Raw genomic sequence first — 20,877 nt, forward strand, 5'->3', positions numbered from 1 at the left:
CTGAACAGTCTCCTCTATTGTTTTTGGGTTCACTGTAATAAACTCTAACATTGTAGTTGACTCATCCCTCAGTGGTTGAAGCTGTTCAAGCTTTTTGTGATTTTGCTGGTTTGTTCTGATGTTTGACCTTATTGATTGTATTTTTTCATTGAAATATACAGCAAATTCATTGCATTTTCCAGCTGACAGTAATTCAGGGGCTATCTGATCTGGGGGGGTTGTGAGCTTTTCAATTACAGAAAACAACGTGCGAGAGTTGTTGACATTTTTGGCAATAATTTCAGAAAAGTATTGCTGCCTTGCTTTGAACAAGCCATCATTGAATTTTCGCAGACTTATTTTGTACAGTTCTAGATGAATTTGGAGTTTTGTTGATCTCCATTTACGCTCAGCTCTTCTACAGTCAGATTTCAAATTCTGCATTATCTCAGTCCTCCTCCAAGGTGTTTTCTGTGTGTTTGGTTTTCTCTTAGTTTTGATTGGAGCCACCACATCTATGACATTACAGACGTTTCTATTATACTCATCCAGAAGATCATCAACTGTCTCAGCACTCAATGTTGGTGTCATTGCTATGGCTTCCATAGAACCAGAATTTAAATTAATAGGCTTCTTCTTCATTTGTATTATTCCTTTATTTATTTCATTCAAGATTTATTTTTAGTTAAATTGCATTGTTTTGAATAGTTTATCAAGGGATTCTTTTGACAATTAAAAATAAAAGGAAAATACAATATTTTCTAGTTTTTTTCCCAAAAAAAATAGAGGAATATTTTTCAGTCATTTGCCTACAGTCCCATTTTGTAAAATAAATCGTGAGAGAATCGTATCGTGAATCCAGTATCGTGAATCGAATCGTATCGGGAGTTGAGTGAATCGTTATGTCCCTAATGTTCAATTATTTCACTCAAATGTCCCAATTTCACAGAGCTGTCATTAATTTAATCCTTCTCCTGTTGGGGTCGGAGTTTTTCGTTTCTTATGATTTTGTGTGTACGGCAGGGTCAGAGCTGCCGTGGAGGTGCGCACATTAGTCCCAAACGTTGCTTATTAGTGGTTATAAGTGTTCTTTACGTTCTTTACGCCCCTGGTCTAGGATCTGTGGAGGGAAACCAGGTGCAGTGGGCTTCTGTCCTGGTCCTGTTCGCTCACAACATGACGTGATGTGCTTAAGCTCTCGCTCTAATTCCCCCGTAAATATTCAAATATATCACAACTCAAACAGGATTTTACCATTAAGATTTTAAATTTTAAAACAGAAAACATTGCTTATCCGGGTAACATATGACATAAGTTATAAAAATACAATATATGTACATTAGTGGTGTAACAATACATCAATCCACATCAATTAATTAATTAACGATCCAATTACATCAATGCACATCTTCATGTTTAAGATAAGCCTTTACTTTGAAATTCACATAGCACATCTGTGCATCCGTGCCACCATTTCCTGCGCGGGGATGGTGGCATAACTAGCAAATGCCACGCGACAACAAAGCCTGCAACCCCTGCTGCCACCCAAATTTGTACACGGCACTATGCGGCTGCCGACCAGTAATGCCCCGCTGGCGCTTCCTGAATGTGGAGCCAACCGCTATAAAACACCAACGAAGAAGACACCGAAGTATCCCGAAAGCAGCACGGAACCTGCGTTGTTTACATTGTTGCTCAGCAAAGCGAGGAGTAAAGGAGAAAAAGCCACGTGAGGAAAAAGTTAAAAATTATTAACTATACATCAGGAAATTAAATAATAATGAAAGCTCAGCGCTATAGTAGTGATGCTGATTTTAAGACGATAAGAATTGGGTTAAAGAAGATTGTTTTTCTAAGGGGTTTAGCATGCACATAAGTGCATAGACACGCAAACTGAGATCTGATACTTTCAGTATTCGGTCCGTGCTTGTAAATGGGTTGATGATTTATACTAACTCCCCACAACAAACAGCGTCTGTTCATGTAAATAAACAAGACTACTGAAAAACAAGTGTCTGGAAGTCCACTTGAGATATTAATTTAATATTGAAAAAGAAAAAAATTACATCAAAACCATATATGTAGCAATATTATCCATGTACCCTTAGTTCTTTGGTTATTCCATTTTAAAACCATATCAAAACAAATGAACCATGTGGTTATTTTAGTTTTACACGAATTCATCATATGCCCCTTAAAATATGTTTTCATACTTAGTTATATAACAGTGTGGCTGTGGCATCATTAACATGTTCATGTTAAAAAAATAATGATATTATTAATAATAACATGCCAGTAACACTTTTTCCCAATCTGGTTACAGTTTGTTACAGTGAAATCAACTGTTTTTAAAGCCCTATTTTTGTATTATTAAAAACGTATTGCACCGTAGAAATTTAAATAAAACTACTAGACACTTTTAATCACTCACACAATTCAAAGTCTAACACTTTGTTAAATATTACAGAATGGTGTTCATACTCTTTATTTAATGCCTGAAATGCCTAATACCTGAAAGACCTTAGAAATATAATGGTCAAATCATATTTCAGTTGTTTTTTGGGAGTCGATATATAGGGCCCTATAAAATCATATTTATTTTTTTCCAAATTCCAATTTCTCCACTTTAATTTTTTTTTTATTTTTTAGAAATATTTATAATTTTTTAAAGAAAATAAGTTTTTAACTCCTGTGAGGAAACAATATATATATATATATATATATATATATATATATATATATATATATATATATATATATATATATATATATATAAAAAACAAAAAACTCATAATTAAACAAAATTGTATGTCAAAAATAAAGTATGATACAATTAAAAGGTAGATATAAGTTGTCGTGACATGGCTTATTCTGACTGCTCCTTTTTAATTATTTATGTGTCATATAAAGATGTATGAGAACAGCATTAATGTCACCATATTTCCTCTCAGGGACCAATGGTTTACTGAATCTAATCAGGTTTATTGATTCATTGATCAACTTGGTTTAAATTAACCTAATTTAAATTATACTATCTTCTGTAGCTCTGATGAGATGTTATTAGAATGTAACATTCTAATGTCATGAATGTAACATTCTAATAACGTTGCTCCAACTGACTTTTATTTTGTAAACTGGAAGTTCCCACTGAAACGGCTGCACTTGAGGTAACTTGCTGACTGTGAATGTGGACCTACGAGGCACGGACAAAAGGCTGAAATAAAAAGAACAAAATTACAACAGAGTTCTTCTTAGTTATCCAGGCACAATAGTTCAAACACTGAGCAGGGGAAGATGATTCAAGCTGATCACGTTTTCACGGAGCACCGCTGCACTACACAAAAAACGGGCAGAGCTTTACAGGCACAGCAAAAGGGCACTAGAGGTTCTGTAGTTAGTGATGATTTGCCTTGTTTATAGAGGGTATTTGTGGTGGTTTGAGATGAGTTTAATGCAGCCAGGACAGGAGGAGGGAGGGTGGTGCACCTAATAAGTGATCCCCGGAAACATTTCCCCATGTTCCCCACGGTGACGGGGTTTAATGCCGATTTTGTCGATTTCTGTTAACGCAGATTTTATAGGGCCCGAGATATACATGTAAATGATTGTGTGAGATGGGCATATGATATCACATCAACTCGATCGCAGGCTTGTGAATCGAATTAAAATCATATCGAGACAGACTTAGTGATATCGGCAAACATCCAAACATATCGACATCGTATTGTAAAATTGGATGTTCTGTGTATGGACGACAGACGTATGACGCAGACACGGCACCGCAAGGGTTAAGATGTGACCTACAGACGATCTCCATGATTTGGGAGATCGTCGTCATGTTGTAATCCTTAACGATCTAATATCGTCAGATCGCACACCCTTTGTTCAGTACAATCAAAATGACAGAATGGCAGTCAGGGACCAGTTACTACAAGTACGTTCTTTTTTATTAATTTCATAATTATATGCTGCATTAGTGGGCTGAAAGCACACTCACCTTAATCCGACTGTCATCTGTCAAATAATTAACTGCACCTGCTAAACGTTAGACCACCCATTTTATCATGATATTATTGTCCCAAAACATATCTGTGAGGGTTTAGTTCATGTCATTCAGCTAATTCCATTCCAGTAGGTGAACTATCTAATAATGTGTAATATTTTGTCACCTATTGATTGTCCAGGGTTTATACTTTATCGTTGATTAGCCACCCCCATTTAATGTTAGGGGTGATGAAATCCAATCAATAATCGTTTTTTTCACGATTTTGTTTTTGAAATTTACCAATTCCTAAATTTCCAAAGATTGATTATTTACAGTCCCCTGCAACACTGAAATGGAGCAAGTGGGTCAGAAAATGACAAAACTGTGAATGTATATTAAAAAAAACATAAAAGTTGAGTTTTCTGAAATGAATACAATATAATTTTATGCATCATATCTCGAGTCACTGTCAATCTTTGCTTCATACAAATCTACGGTACGCCAGTAAGGGCAACTATACATCAGCGCCATGCATGGCTATGCTGTACGACCAATTTCAGAGTGCATGGGTTGTTTTAAACTCTTTTTAATCTGCATATTATAACCCAGAAACACATACATCAGCTACGCCATCTATCTATCAAAGAAGTTCTGTGTGTGTGTGTGTGTGTGTGTGTGTGTAGCGAATTTCTGAAACTTTTTTCTGAAACTTTTTTGACATGTGTTATTTTGGACGTATTTGGTGATTTCAAAATTAGGGGTGTCCTGATCCGATATCAATATCAGATAATGGTCCGATATTAGTCTGAAAACGAATATCAGATTAAAATTTCCTGATTTTCTGTTTTTTTTTTATTCATTTTTTAATTTATTTTATTCAATTGTAGAATACTGTAGATAATATGCTGAAGGTTAAAATGTATGAAACAATCTGTTAATAACAAATGGGTCAGTTTTTCTCATCCCTACTGTTGCTGACTATTGTTCTTTGTTTGAGTAACATCACTTGATCGAGCATTTTCTAAGATTCCACATTTTTTCCACAAAAAAATCTCAAGATTATTTTTAAAAAGCATGTACAGTATGATTCATGCTGATATCGGATCAATATCGGTATCGGCCGATATGCAAGGCTACAATATCGGTAGCAATATCGGTATCATATCGGAAATTAAAAAGTTGTATCGAGACATCCCTATTCAAAATGTTTATTTTCATTTTAGTTTTGGGTTGACCGCGGGTTAGACCAGACAGATGGGACCCGGACGTTATTAGTGGGCGGCTGTGCGGAACATTTACATTTCTCCGCGAACACAGCATTATAAACGCTGATATTTTCACCACGTCTTTATAACCTAATGCGCAGCTTGGATGTACATGCTGCACGCACACAGAGTCGTTTAGACTCAAAAAGACTCAAATAGTTCCCGGAAGTTATTGGCGGCCAATAGCAACATCTGCAGCATTGTGCTGTGTGATTAAACTAAATATTTTTAGAGTGACCTTTTATTGTGGCCAGCCTAAGGCACACCTGTGCAATAATCATGCTGTTTAATCAGCATCTTGATATGCCACACCTGTGAGGTAAGATGGATTATATCTGTAAAAGAGAAGTGCTGACTAACACAGATTTAGACACATTTGTGAAGAATGTTTGTGAGAAATAGGTATTTTGTGTTTATAGATAATGTTTTAGATCTTTGAGTTCAGCTCATGAAAAATGGGAGCAAAAACAAAAGTGTTTATTCAGTGTATATAAAAATAAACAAAAAAAATATCCCAAAATAAATGGTACTTCTCCCTTAAGAATCTTCTCAATGAAGGAATATTTGTGACTTTTGCTATATGTACTGTTGTCACATGTTCTGATTTGTAAATTTGTATGTGGGAATGCCACTGCACAGGGGGTGCACAAACCAACAATTAAAGATTAAGTTTAAGATAAAATCGGGGCTTTCGCCTTTAATTGGCCATGTAATGTTATTACATACATGGAATTTGTCCTCTGCATTTAACCCATCCCTGAGGAGCAGTGGGCAGCCTTTTTTGCGGCGCCTGGGGAGCAATGTTTTAGTATAAATTTTTTGCATCTTTGCTTCTAAAACTTAACACTTAACACTCATGTCCGAGCACAACCCGGCCAGTGTTAAATGATGTAGAATTAGGCTGGGATCTGACGCAGCCCATCCAGGTGGATGACGGCAGCCACCGGTTTCAGTAGCTGAAGGCAGACCTATTTCAGTCACGTCAACCGGGACCAGCTTGCTCCTCTAACAGTACTGTAAACTAGTATCTCCAGGTGACGTAAAAATGCTACTGCAAAGTATCAGTGTTGCTGTCAGTAGATTAGCCTGCTTTATGATACTTTAGCAACAGAGTGAGACCAGGACCACACAAACATAAAATTTGCGATATCAACAATAGAGGGTTATATCGTACCAAGGCTGAACAATTAATTGCATTTGCGATATTATTGCAATATCCAAAAAAAACGATTTTCTAATCGCAAAGGCTGCAAATTATTTTTATTTTTTTTGGTCCTATTTTGTACTGTCCTGTTAAGTTCAGAGTGTTTAAGAAGTGTAGTCCACATGTTTACATGTTTCATGAAACGTGAAGTTAGTTAGATATGTTGAAGAGGTAAAGCCACACATTTGTTTGCTTTCTTGTTGTAATCTGTACTTCCTGTGATTATACTAATCCAATGCGAATAGGCCTCTCTGTGATTTTGACAGAAATGGGTGGGATCTGATGCGTGATTACGCATCGTTTTGTTTCCGGTGTCACAGTCTGAGCATATATGCGCATAATCGATCTCAGTACGAGGTAAACTCAGACCGTGACACATGTATATTTACTTTTGGCGAAGAATGGAGGCTGCATTTCAGTAGCCTTCTATTTAATACAACTGGCTAGCGCTAGCAGTAACAGCACTGAGGTGTGGTCAAAAGCCTGTCAAGTTTTAAATCAACTCACACACTGTTTCACGTTTTCAGATGTCCATACATTTCGGCAAAATCTCAAGCTTTGGTTATCCCGTTTGAATGCGCCACATAAAAAGCAGGTAATTTATTTATTACATGTGGTCCCCAGGTAAAACTAATCCTGTGTGAATAGGGTTATAATTGATTTATTTGATTCTAGTTTATAGATTTATTGTTTTGCTTGTTAGTAGGGTTATTTTGTCTTTGTCTTATGCTGTGTACTATAAATTTTGATAGTTTTAACTAGGGATGCACCGAAATGAAAATTTGAGGCCGAAGCCGAATAAAATATAAACACGGCCGAATACCGAATATTAAATGCGGTTAAGTTTTTCACAATTTTTTTTTAAATAGTGCATAAATAGTCTAGAATACATTTTTAGACATGTTTTAAAAAGAAAGTAAATGTTTAATGAATATTATGACATATTTTAAATATTCCATTAGCCTTTGCTTTTCATAAAAAGCACAACAAAGTTTTTGATTTATATTAGGCCTTCAAATAAAACAAAACATGCATTCCAAAAAAAACTAAAGTGCATTAAAGGGGAGGTATGATAAAAAAAATAAAAAAAATCAGTTTTCTACAGTGCTCTACATCCCTTGTTATTCCACATTTTGTAAAAACAAAGTCAGCTACAAACTGGCGAGTAGTGATGGGCGATATTGACAAAAAAAAAATTATCCCGATAATTTCTGGTATTTATCGTGATAACAATAAAAATCACGATAAATAAAAAACTGTAAATAAATAAAACAATTCCCAACTTAAAGTGTAAACAGGTTCCTTACAAATACAAATAAATGTAAATACATCAACACTAGACACATTTAAAAAGGCTACAAAGGCAGACAAAGTGAAAAAAGAAGAAGAAAAAAAAGCAGTGCACAGTACAAATGCTACTAGTGCATTACCAGTCCATCCTTCTCTCTCACCAGATGCTGAATGGGCTCCAAAAGGCACATGTGCATATTTAGTTCTATTTGTCCATCAGATTTATTTATTGTTTATAAATTTAATTGGAGTTACTTTTGTGTAATATTACTAGCTTAATATTATCCACTCAGCATAAATCTCACTTTGACCTAATGTTTTTTTAAAATAAAAAAATTACGGTTAAGTATCGATCTCGTGAACCTAACATCTCGTATCGTATCATAGAACCCAATGTATCATCCAACTCTTTTAAAATATTCTAAAATGCCTTAAACGTAGTAAACACAAAATTTGCAGACTTAAATTAAACACTGAAACTTTCAAAGTCCTGGTTGCACGTGGACTTTATCATTTTTCTTTATTTATGTTTTACTTTAACTGTTAATTGTTAAACATGTTTTCAAATCCATTGCAGTCCACCACCATTGTCAACTTCACTCCCCCAGCTGATGAAACGCAACAAAACCCACAGAAACACATTGAACTCACTATGCCAGGATGTTCGTGTTCAACGTGAGAAGAAAGCGGACTTACAGCTGGCTTACTTTGTCTCAGACGAGGACTTTCTCTGCGATGTTTGTTGGTAATCGAGCCGAGCTGCTGCAGTATCCAGTGTGTGTGGTGGTCGGTCAGGGAGCAGTGTTTGTCTGTTCGGGCTGCGCGCACAAAGCAGGAAGGGGCGGGCTGTCATTACCGTAAGATCTGGAGCTCAAACTGATGCGCACCGCTAAATGTCTGCTACCATAATGCAGACTGTAGCACTCCACTGGGACCAAAAAATGTGGGTCCCACTCCCAAGCATATTTCTGGGCTAAACATATGTATTTTTACAAGAGTGTCCAAGTAATTGTGTACATTACAGTATTTTTAAAGCACAAGCATTTCCAGTATTTACTGACTGAAATGTTACTTTTTAATTCGGTCTTTTTTCAAACATGTAAGACTAGTAAATGTATGAATAAGTAGGAACTTGTTTATTCCCACAACTTTGTTATCCTCTTGCAGGCTCTCTGTAAAGTCATACTCCAAACTGGGCTTACTTAAAGTGGATTTGTTTCTTAAGATACAATTTACAATGGTAATCAGTAGGTAGGTAATGACAGAGCACCTGCTTATTAACAAGAGAAGAAACCAACATAAAAAGAACCACACTTTTTACCAAGTAACAGGATTTACTGTTCATGACATTGTTTCATTATTTAACTACAGTAGTTGGAAAAAAGAAATAACTTTTAGAAATTTCAAAATCTAAACAAAATGCATAAAGAAACACATCGTAAAGCTAAGGTTTTAAAATAAATTTATGAAATGTATCTCATGTTCAAACTACACAATATTTCTATCAGAAGAGGCAAAAATAGGAAAATAATAAGTGATGTCTTCTCATGCTGACTAATATATTCCACCTTTGAACAAATGCCACAGTAAAGAAGTGATCAGTTGAAGTCACTTCTTTTGTCAGTGATTTTAATGTTAGGACTGCTGCATTCAAGTCCTTATCTTTTATGTTTCAACAGCAGGTAATACAAAATAAGTAATATCTGATGACCAGAGGAGGGACCTTACCCTCAAGTCCCGAGTCCCACCATTTGAGTCCTTTTTACAACAGAGTAATAATATTTACAGACCATGTATGCTTTAATCATCTATATTTATTTATTGTTTCTTTTCACATGTTAATATTCTTCACATTAGTAAAAACAAAATTCAAATGTACTTTGCATCTGTATATTGCACTAGAGCTGGCGTAACTCATCTCTTAATTTTGTGAGTTTCGTGAACATATTGCACTAGAACACAAGAGATTATGTTAGGAATATATAATTTTCCCCCTAATATTAATAATATAAAAACCTTACCCGATTGCCCAAACGTAAATCCTGGCAAATTACACTTTAAATTTAACAGACTATCACAAATAATTGTAGTATATTTGTATATATTATAGTTGATGTTATTATTTCATAATGAATAAGTTCATAAACTTAACGTAAAAATACAGTGGTCAAAATTCAGCTACATGTAGGCTAGTGTGGTTCTGTTTCGTGACTGATTTTTATTGTAAAGAAAGAAAAATGCATTAAATTGAATGTATGTAGCATTCCACATGTCTCCATATCCCACCAGTGGGGCGAGCGCTACACTATGAGAAGAACTGAATTTGTGAAAGGAGGTCTAAAAAGAGACAAATCAAAGTTAGTTTTAGTGTACACTATATCAATAATATTTTCACTGCTTCATCTTGCTTTAAAACAGCACTTTTGGTCAGAAAACCTATAGTAAGTTGCTTGTCAAATTCATGTGCTGCAGCACACCAGCGTTCCTTGACAAAATAGCAATTTTACCTCGCACCACACAGAAATTAATGCTCAACTGTTGCTTCAATAATTATGTTTCTTTGCTTTATTTAGTGTCTTCAATGTTCGTTCAGCTTAGTTGTGAATAAATAAAATTACAAAAATGGCCCAAACGAGGCAGAAATAAACAGAACAACTGCTGTATGGTGCAACATAAAATAGCAGTTTTTGTAAATGAAATCTGGCATGCTGAAGAGAACGCAATGTTTCCCTGACCGGAAAAACTCATCTGACAGCAAGCTAAAACGATATATACATTTTTAATATTGATTGCCTATAAAAATGACTTTGATTTGAAAAGTTTTGGTCATATTTTTAGCTTTCATTCAGAACTTACCGTTCTTTGTGCAGCTTTGAATAATGAACAAGGTTCCAAGCTGCTGTCAGGCTCTTGGCACAGGACATTAAAGAGGGCAGATACCACAGTACTCTTTCATTGACCAATTAGGTGCAATATGTAAATTAAACTTAGGTTATATTTATTTATTTATATTTGTGTTGAGTATACTTATGTCCTTTCCTTGTTTGCACCTTTACTTATACTGTCTTGGCTGATTTGTATTTGTTAATTTAATCTGATTCTGGGACATGCGTTCTTTTTTGGCATGTGCACATGGCAATAAACTTTATTCTATTCTATTCTATTCTAAATGAGTTGTTGCTTCTCCGTCCGTGATCCTTGAAGTCTCTTTACATTTTGTCAAGTTGAATCTAAAGTCATCAAATTCATGAGTCGAGTCTGACTCGAATCCAAGTCTTGTGACTCAAGTCCACACCTCTGCTGATATCAGCACCTTAAAGCATGTCAAGAGATGCACATGGTTAAGTCTGCTCCCACATATGGGTCAAAATGTTTGTGTAAAAATGCAATAGGACAGAGAGACTAATAGTGAGAACACAGGAACAAACGGAAAAACAGCATATGTGGAGCTTTTCAATGGTCAATTTTAGGATTGCCTTATTCTTACAATTCCAAGAACAGATTTGCTTATTGCCACAGAATAATATGTGTACAACTTGGAACTTAAGGTCAGTTGAGCTAATTGTCTTTTCTTTTAAATTATCCTCTTTTTTACCTTACATGCAAGTGATTTTGTTTCATCTAGGGATTCCCAACAGCCCAAAGGAACATTTATATACAACAATTTGGAAACATTTAGAGTGGAAGCTTACAAATGAATGTGGAGAGCATTAAACTCCACTTCAAAAAATCCTTAAACTTCCTCTACTGTAAATGGGAACCCAGCATCTAGGGCTTAATCTAAGTGAGAGCTAACCAAAACACCTACTTGTCTATCTACATACAACCTACCTACATTTGTAGATAGATAGTAAGTACCTTTGTGGGTGGATTGTTAGGTGAGTAGATATGTAATGGTTCAAGAGGAAGGAACATACAGCAAAATAGCCACATTTTTCAGGGAAACAACATAATCAGCAATAACAAATTTGCACAGAAGGTAGGTATGTCAGACCAAAAACTGAAAAAAGGAAATGTCTCATTTGTCCGTTGTCTCTTCTGTAACAGCTCAAGCAAAACTCACCCAGGTGCTGATAACAAAAGCTTCTCAGCTCTCAGCATAGGTGCTGAATTTGTGTCTCAAAATACACATTTGAGAATTTGCGGCACGCTATAGCTGCAAATTGGACTTTATGGCAACACAAACACACGGAATCGATCTGTGCTTGCTGCTGAATTGTTGGCAGAAAAAGAATGAGCTTGAGTCTTTATATAACTTTATACAGATTTTACTACTAAGACTGCAAAATAAAATAACATATTTTGACTTCCTTTTTCCATGGTAGTTTGTACTTAAAATAAAATACATAGGCTATACTTACTTTGCGAGAGGATATGCATGGTAAAAAAAAATAAATCAATTTAAAAAACTCTATTTTGAACATATTGTAATATATGTTTTGTACAGTATCAAGTTTAGGCACCAGCTGACCCCCACGACTCTGAAAAAGGAGCAAGCGGGTCGGAAAATGGATTAATAGATGTATCAACTTAAGATAAGTAAGATTGGATTAAATAAGATAAGACATATTTCCCAGGAAGGAGGAAGCGCAGTAATGGACCATGGACAGTTTTTTTTTAACTGTCATATTTTATTATACAACATGAACTACTGCACATGAATTATACTTCGATATTTTTTTTATTTCTTCTTTTTTCCTTTCTAGAGACAATTACAGAAAAAATGCCATAGACCATAGACAATATTTACAAATGTTATACATTATAATACTGTGTGCGTGTGCATGTGCATGCTTGTGTGTGTGTTGGTATGGTTGGGTTGGTATTGTGCTGTTAGAGGGTGAGGTGAGGAGAAAATAACAAGTTAGTCAAATATGTGAGGGAAAGGAACAATTTATAATATATATATATATGGACGTTATATATGGACGGATGGTTGGACGTTTGCGGCTGGATATGCACTGGACCCTTGGAAAAATGTGTTGAGTTTTGTGTCTCTCGATACTTTCCGTAAAAGACATCTACATAACTGGAATTATGGTAGCAGGCATGCTGCTGATTGGAGCTGGCAGCTTTCTGACTTATCCGTATTACGTTGGAAACTGTTTTGGGAAGGTTGCCAGTCATTTCTGAAGAATGCGGCAGGGCTCTCAACACTCAGACTCATGTGATAAATGAACTCAAAAGCAAGCAGGAGCTGCTATTGGATCATTTTACGTGGAATTGAAACCAACTTGGAGAAGTTGAGTGCCCGGCTTGCAAGTTAAGGCCACTTTATTGGATTAATGCAGAGAGAACCGGGACACAAGGCTAATGAAATTGACCAAGCCTAAATCGAAAACACATTGCTTTTCAAGGCTATCCAAGGCTGTCACATCTATCTATCACCAGGATGTTTCTGCAGACAGATGCTCAGTCCCCACCACTGATGATGATGTCTGTGCTTTACAGACTCTGGCTGTGTGGACTGAAGTGTATGTGACAATAAAATAGTGAATCTCAATCAGTTTATTTATTTTTAAAATGTATTTTAAATAGGCCTACAGGCTCATAGGTTTTTTGTTAAAAAAAATTACTTCCACGGCCCTGGATTCCGTCATCCTCTGCAGAGATTTAGGGATAGAGTAGTACTAGTAGTAGTGGAACAAACCAGCATATTCATATCTGTCTGTCTGTCCAAGTGTTGTTGTCTGCAATGTGGGACCCCAGTTTTTTAAACCTTCTCTTCTGAGTGATGTGCAGTTTTATGCTCGTCCTCCATTTCTTTGATTTTCTTTAGCTTAGCGTAGGAGAAATGACACCATCATGCACAGAGCTGCAACTTAGATTATTTTCTAATTTCTTGCCTTGTAGCATTAACAGTAATGGCATTCACTGTTTCATAAAAAGAAAAATACAAGAAGAGACAAAAGGTTTGGACCTTTTTTTTGTTGGCTTCTTAATCATTTGTGTAACGTCTTGAGAATAATCCACTGAAGGATTTTAGAGTCCATCCTGAATTACATCTCACATGTTTTGGCTGCATTTCATTTTGCTGCACGATCATGACCTCTGCCTCGGGGCTTTTTTAGAATATTGATTACTCTGGGGAAACTGTGACATTTGAGATACAGCTGTGTTGGCAGAGGGTGGATATCACAGGTGGCTGACAGGTCAGTCAGCTTCAAAGCCAAGAGAGATGTCGGTACGGCAGACGCTGGGACTCACAGCTGTAACAGAAGCATGTCTTTGTCTTCTGTTAAATGACATTTAACACATGCCAGACACAGCAGTGTGCATGTGGTACGTTTGAGAATAAATGGGTTCTAGCATAAAGGAGCCCATAAAGCTGTCAAACAGCACTTTCTTGCCGCAGCATACAGCAACCAATCAGGCTACAGAATCAGGAAACAACATTTTTCACCTGGTGGGATCAGCTAGACCAAGGTGTTTAATGACTGTGGATGAGGATAGGGAGCTTTAAAATCTGTCTTGTGTACTCAATTTATGTGTGAATGGGTGATCTGTAAAGTGCTTTGGGACTACTTCAGTGTAGGGACAAAGCACTATATAAAATCAAGTCCATTTACCATTCATTTTGGAAGATGTACTTTATACACCTTTTCCATAAAACCTTGTCTTTAATAACTAAATACAAATTTTAGCATTTTCACATGCAATAAAAGGACCTAATTGTAGAGAACAGTTAGAAACATGATGGTTCTGATAAATATCTATTTAACTGACAAGCAAGAGTGATGTAAGATGACTCGGAAAAAGCTCTTGTTGTAGGAAAAACACAGAATTGACAACTAAACCACAAATTGAGCAAGCGACCTCAAACTGGACCTGGATGATTTAATGATCCCACAAGCAAACAATTCAACTTTATTTATATAGCGTCAAACAACATTTCAAGGCACTCATCACATACATACCAGTGACAATGGAGAGAAACCTCCAGTAGAACCAGCCATATGCCGGACTGGTTGGGGTTATTGGAAACAAAGAGGTGAACTAAGAAGTTCTGATGAACTACGGCCAGGCCCGCGGAATGTCTCTGCACCAAATAGCCCCTACCACGTTCCAGAGAATTCAGTGAATCGACTTGATTCCACCGAGTAAAACAAACAAACAAACAAATTGTGCGAGGCATAATCGTAATCTATGTTGAATTACCTTTGAAACAATATATCACACGATTACGTTCCCATAAATTTGGAAATTACCGAAAATGGGGGGGTGGGCCTCCGGGCCCCCTACCTCATTTCAAAAAAAGGGCTCCAAGCATCTTATCATAGTCATTCATAGAGTGTTCATAGCAAACTGTATTCCAATTTAAGGAGAACTAACGGAGGAGTAGTCATTTGAAAAATGAGGTCCTCGGAATCGCCATGGTGCCCCCGAGACACGTGTAATCGGCCCCAAATCAAAAATTGAGCTGCAAGCTTTGATGCGTACACATCCATAGATTATACCTACCAAATTTCAGCTCAATCCATTCACGAACAACAGAGGAGTAGTGATTTTAACTAGTGTACACCCCAAGAACAAGAAAAAAAAGAAATATAGCCGCAAGCGGTGATAAAAACCCTCACCTTCGCCACGCTGCTTTTGCCGTGCCACCTTTGCTGCGCTTCCTTTGCTGTGTCGCCTCCGATGCGCTGCTTCAAGTTTATACAAAGACATAATATAACAGTGAATTTTGATACACTGTTCCAAAATCTATTAACCTCTGGGCACTGCCAAACCATATGATAATATATACCAATAGTATTGTCTAAACAATAGTCACAATATGGATTGTCTCTGACTTTAATTTGTTGTAACCTTCGAGGAGTTAGATATAATCTGTGATTAACTTTATAATGTATCATTTGGTGATCAAGATTTCTGGAGGACATGGATATATTGCACCATATAGTGTGCCAGTCTAAGTCCAAAGAGATGTCAAAATCCTTCTTCCACAGTCTGTTACGTGATAAAGGTTTGTGTGAAGCTTTGACTATACATTTGTACAAGTCAGAAACAATACAGAAGAAAGAGGAAAGAAAGAAAGAAAGAATGATATTCTAGCACAATAACAATGTTTCCCCCTTTTTGATTACCATGAACTATACATTTTCGGAAAGCGCGGTGGCTTGCCTACAACATGACAAGAGTCCTTGGTCACTGACGGGCATGTGGTGTTCGTATAGGCTCCGCCCCTTCCCTCGTAGTGTGGCCACTATGAGAGCAAGATGCCCTTCGCCAGCTCATGGCGCTTGGGCCTAACAAGAAGAAGAACAAGAAGAACAAAGTGAGTGGCGTTTTGAGTCCGGTAGCCCGGCCTAAAAATGATAGAGAGAAATAACATCAGTATTACAAACTGGGTTAACCACAGACTAGGAACCATCATCTCTAAAACCAGGACACCTAGACCAAAAAAAGGACACAAAGAGGAAGAATAGAGAGAGGAGAAAGTACAGACTGCAGAGAGGAAACATGTTGCTGCATCAACATTTACATGTAATTGGAGATTGATCTATATAATTTCAAACATGAACAATGTATATACTGTACCTGTATCATAATAAAAACAAAACAAGGAAAATAGACAGATTACCAAATCCTGCAAGTAAAGCCCATTATATGTTCAAAAAGGAGTAGGAGAAATAAAAACATACAGTATATAATCTTACCCCTTTTATTATCCAGTAATATACCATATGTAGTGAATTGCCGTGAGCACTAGGGTTGGGTAGGCAGGGCGATGCAAATGAGACACCAATGTCAACACCAATCACAATTCCATATGTTTCTGCCGGCAAGTGTTAGTTCAATTCAATTCAACTTTATTTCTATAGCGCAATTTACAACAAAGTCATCTCAATGCGCTTATCAAAAGATAAAATTCATAATAAGAAAGAAAAAAACCAAGATCCACATGAACAAGCATTTAGCCATCTAACAAAATCAACATCATAAACACCATTAAAGAAACATAAACAATTATTTAATATATCCTCCATACTCTCCCAACAAAGATATATCTCATGACACAGCAGCACATCCGTTGTTTGTGTTGGAAACACAGAAACACGGAGAAAAACAACAACAACAACTCGGAACAGCCTCAGTGAGGCGCATCCACTTCCTTTCACTGTAGAAAATACAAACAATTTTTCTGATCTTACCTTTGCTGAAGGTCTGGTAGCTCAGGTGTTGGTCTCCCATCTTTTAAAAGCTGTCGTCTTTCCTCAAAAGAAAGTTTCTTTATCGTCTCTAGTGCTGTCATCCTGCTTGTAGTGTTATCCTGCTTCTAGCTAGAGAAAGGAGCAGCAGTGGCCACGTGATATCAATTCACTAATGCACTCTGAACTTACGTATAGCATTTAGCATAGCGCGTGTAGCGGTTTGTACTCTTCTTCGTGTGTTGTGTTAAGTTTTTTTAATCAAGACCACGTCACTTTTGGCCAACACAGCTTTTATTGGCGAGATCCTGGCATGGAATTACAACAGTTAGTCCTTGTTTCTTCATACACACACACACATCAAAATATAAAAATCAACAAAAATCACCCATTAAATATAAGTTTAAAGTAATTAATAAAAAAATAAAACCGGAGCTCAGGGCCTGTGCTACTCACAGAAGACAGTGTGGCCAGAACTACAGCTGTCTTCCGGGTGCACGTGCACAATGTTTGTTGTTTCTCATTTTTATATTTTTGTAATGTATGTTTTTTTGAGTCTTTATGTGTGTTTCATTCTTTAATTTGTTTTTTTGCTGCTATTGTAGTGTGATTCTGCAGTCATTTTGTGTAATTTTGTTTATTTCTGTTATTTTGTGTATTTTTTGTATAAATATTGTTTAGTTTTTTGTTTTATTTTACTCATTTAGTATATTTTTATTTGAGTAATTTTCATATTTTGTTGTATTTTTCTGTAATGTATAATGTATTTTTTGTTTTATTTTACTCATTGTAATGTATATTTTTTGGAGTCATGTGTATTTTTTTTATCTTTCAGTTGTCTTTTTGTGCATTTTTGTGTGTTTTATTTCCCTCATTTAGTATATTTTTATTTTTCAGGGAAAAAAATCCAGAAAATCACATTGTAGGATTTTTGATGAATTTATTTGCAAATTATGATGGAAAATAAGTATTTGGTCAATAACAAACGTTCATCTCAATACTTTGTAATGTACCCTTTGTTGGCAATGACAGAGGGCAATCATTTTCTGATAAGTGTTCACAAGGTTTTCACACTGTTGCTGGTATTTTGGCCCATTCCTCCATGCTGATCTCCTCTTGAGCAGTGATGTTTTGGGGCTGTTGCTGGGCAACTGGATTTTCAACTTTCAGATCTGGAGGCTGGCTAGGCCACTCCAGGACCTTGAAATGCTTAGGGTTAGGGTTTGAAACCCTACAATGTGATTCACTGAATTTTTTTTTTCTCATTTTGTCTCTCATAGTTCAGGTATACCTATGATGAAAATCACAGGCATCTCGCATCTTTTTAAGTGGGAGTACTTGCACAATTGGTGGCTGACTAAATACTTTTTTTGCCCAACGGTATACTCCCAATATCAATTAAACATTGCATATATGATTTTTAAATGAGTGGGGACAGGGACTCTGATATGCTCAGAAAAAATGCAAATCGGCACAGACAAACTTGGCCACAGCATACAATTTAGAGTGTGGGAAAGTTGCAGTTCAAAGACATACATTAGGTTAACTTCCCTCTATGGTACCTGCTCTGACCACAGGAAAGAATGTGTGTTACCAGAACAAATGTTTTTGAAATGTATTTATTTATAATAATTTAAATAAATGTTACCTGCCTCAGAGTAGACTACAGAAGAACGGTCTATAGATGACATTAAAATTCAGAAGCACTATATTAGTGCTAACAATGAAAAATAAAAATAAAATAGAACCATTCAGGCTGATTACATATTCCATTAAACACTGCTATATGAATCAGTCAACAAATCCCATTACGCAGATCTTCAAAATGTTCCTTAAGGTTTTAGAATCATCAAGAATATTTTGGATACCATCAAATTACAAAAGATTAAAAAGCTTAAGCTTATCTAAAAAGTTTGCGGTCAAACACTAATTTAGTGCATGTAACCAGCAAAACAAAATCTGCAGTTGATCTTGGAAACTGGTTTCTGATTGGTCAAAGTAAAGTTTGCTTAATTTGGGCACAACTTTAATAAGGTGGGATTTTGAACCCAGGAGAAAGACCAGTGGAGAACTAGTGATAGAGAACGCTGTGCAAACCAATGTTGTAGACGATCTATATATGGATTGGCCAAAAGACAAAAACCTCTTCATAACTCAGTGGATAGTCTGAAGGCCATTAATCAGGGATCATTCAGCTGTGAGTCAAGGCCACTTTGATCAACTAAGTTCTCACTGTGCAGCAATTGGGGACTTGATTGCAATTTCAATACCTACCTTATTTTTTAATTCACATTGGTGTCTGCTTTTAGCTCTTCCCTGAGAAACATTTCTACCTTTCCTGGGATTTAAACTAGCAACTTTCCAGTATAGTTCACTGGCAGCCAGCAAGGAAAAAAAGAAAGGAGAAAAAAGATCAACTCAAACCTGTCAGAATTTTAGAATAGCTCATTTCTCAGAAAAGCGACAGATTCGCCCAAATCCCCTCATCACTGCTGCCAACTGTCCCATTTAGATATTTGGGACAGAAAACTAAATATGCTTATCCATCGCTTGACGTGTGAAGGGATGTTTCCAATCTTGGACATTTTGACGTGTAGATGTGGAGGATGAGACACATGCCATCACTTATGAAGACCTTGTTCTATACAACAGAGCTGTTGTGGCCTGTCGCTGCCTCTTTACGTGCACGTCAATAACAGTGAACCACATGCTGTCGTTTGACAACAAACATTCTGAAAACTGTCACAAGCCTGGCTGAGTTGGAGTGAGTGGTGGATGTGAAGAGGAAGGTTTAATTATATTGACTTCTTAACCTGATCCTGGCTGCTCCTCAAACATGTCTGCATATGCACACTGGACACGAAGAAAGGAAAACCACCACAAGTGTGAAATTGCCAACCTGCAACACTTTATGTGACTTTAATGCCAGATGAAGCAGAAAGCTGGATATCACTCCAAGGTGAAAAATTGCAGCGCAGTGCTGCCTCACTGAGCTCTCTTTCAGTTATCATCACTCCTGCATCAAAGCGACTGTTATCTGCAGACCAATTCAACAAGAACCACCACTTTGATGTCTACCACTGAGACCTACAGTTAGTGTAAACAAGGCTCCGACTCAGATAGCAAAAAGGACATTTTAGCATGTGTTCATATCAACTAAGGGAGAGAGGCACTCCGAAGCACACATGGTGCAGGGGAGGTGAGATTTCAAAGTTAGCACACCAACCAACACCTGTTGTGGGAAAACACACAACCCACACCTGTGTATCTATTTATATGCAGTAATAACAGCAAGTCAGGAAACAGGTTTGTTTTTGAAAGCGACTTTTTATTTCAGTAGAAAGAAACTAGGTCACCACTGAACACAGAGGTATAATTATTTTTTTTACAACATAAGTAAGCTCTTTCAATCATGGGCTTCACACACTTTATTTAAAAACACAATTAAAATGTTTTCTAGAGTAACTTTTCTAGCATATCTATCATGAAGACGACTTATCCGTTTCTACTTGGTGCAGCAAAAATGATCCAGTTTGGCTCTTTACAACTCATCTGTACTTTTAATTAATGATGATCTCTGTCACAGAAATATGCCCATGCTGCAGTGTTAGGTATTTCCTTAGATTACAATGTCCTGTGGGGTTCCTCAGGGCTCTGTTCTTGGACCCCTTCTGTTTAGCCTTTATATGCTTCCTTTAGGACCTATTTTACAGAACTGTAAGGTTGATTATCAGAGCTATGCAGATGACACAACTATATCACTGAACCCAGATGACTATGGTCCCATGTAGGTGTTGTGTGACTGCTTAAAAAGTAAACTGCTGGATGAGTGAAAACATCCTTCAATCAAACCATGACAAGATGGAGGTGATAGTCTTCGGTAACAAGAAAAAGAGGACTGCTGTCAGTGAGTATCACGAGTCTCTATCTTTAAAAGCTAAAGACCAAGTCAAAAACCTTGGTGCTCTGATTGACTCAGATCTAACATTCAGCAGTCAGATC

General features: G+C 36.6%; 1 protein-coding gene across 3 annotated transcripts in view; it reads right to left on the reverse strand.

Annotated features, from left to right (window-relative positions):
• LOC114466230 (tumor protein p53-inducible protein 11-like) overlaps window positions 1-8,546 on the reverse strand; it is a 70,110-nt gene extending 61,564 nt beyond the window's left edge. Inside the window, exon 1 of one of the 3 annotated variants that reach the window (XM_028451828.1) lies at window positions 8,431-8,546. The gene's annotated coding sequence lies outside the window, so the exon portion shown is untranslated. Of the gene's footprint in view, window positions 1-8,374 lie in introns of all 3 variants that reach the window. The other 2 variants (XM_028451826.1, XM_028451829.1) reach the window with 2 other exon arrangements.
• Window positions 8,547-20,877: the final 12,331 nt, after the last annotated feature.

Source organism: Gouania willdenowi, chromosome 6 (genome assembly GCF_900634775.1).
Source record: "Gouania willdenowi chromosome 6, fGouWil2.1, whole genome shotgun sequence".
Taxonomy (NCBI): domain Eukaryota; kingdom Metazoa; phylum Chordata; class Actinopteri; order Blenniiformes; family Gobiesocidae; genus Gouania; species Gouania willdenowi.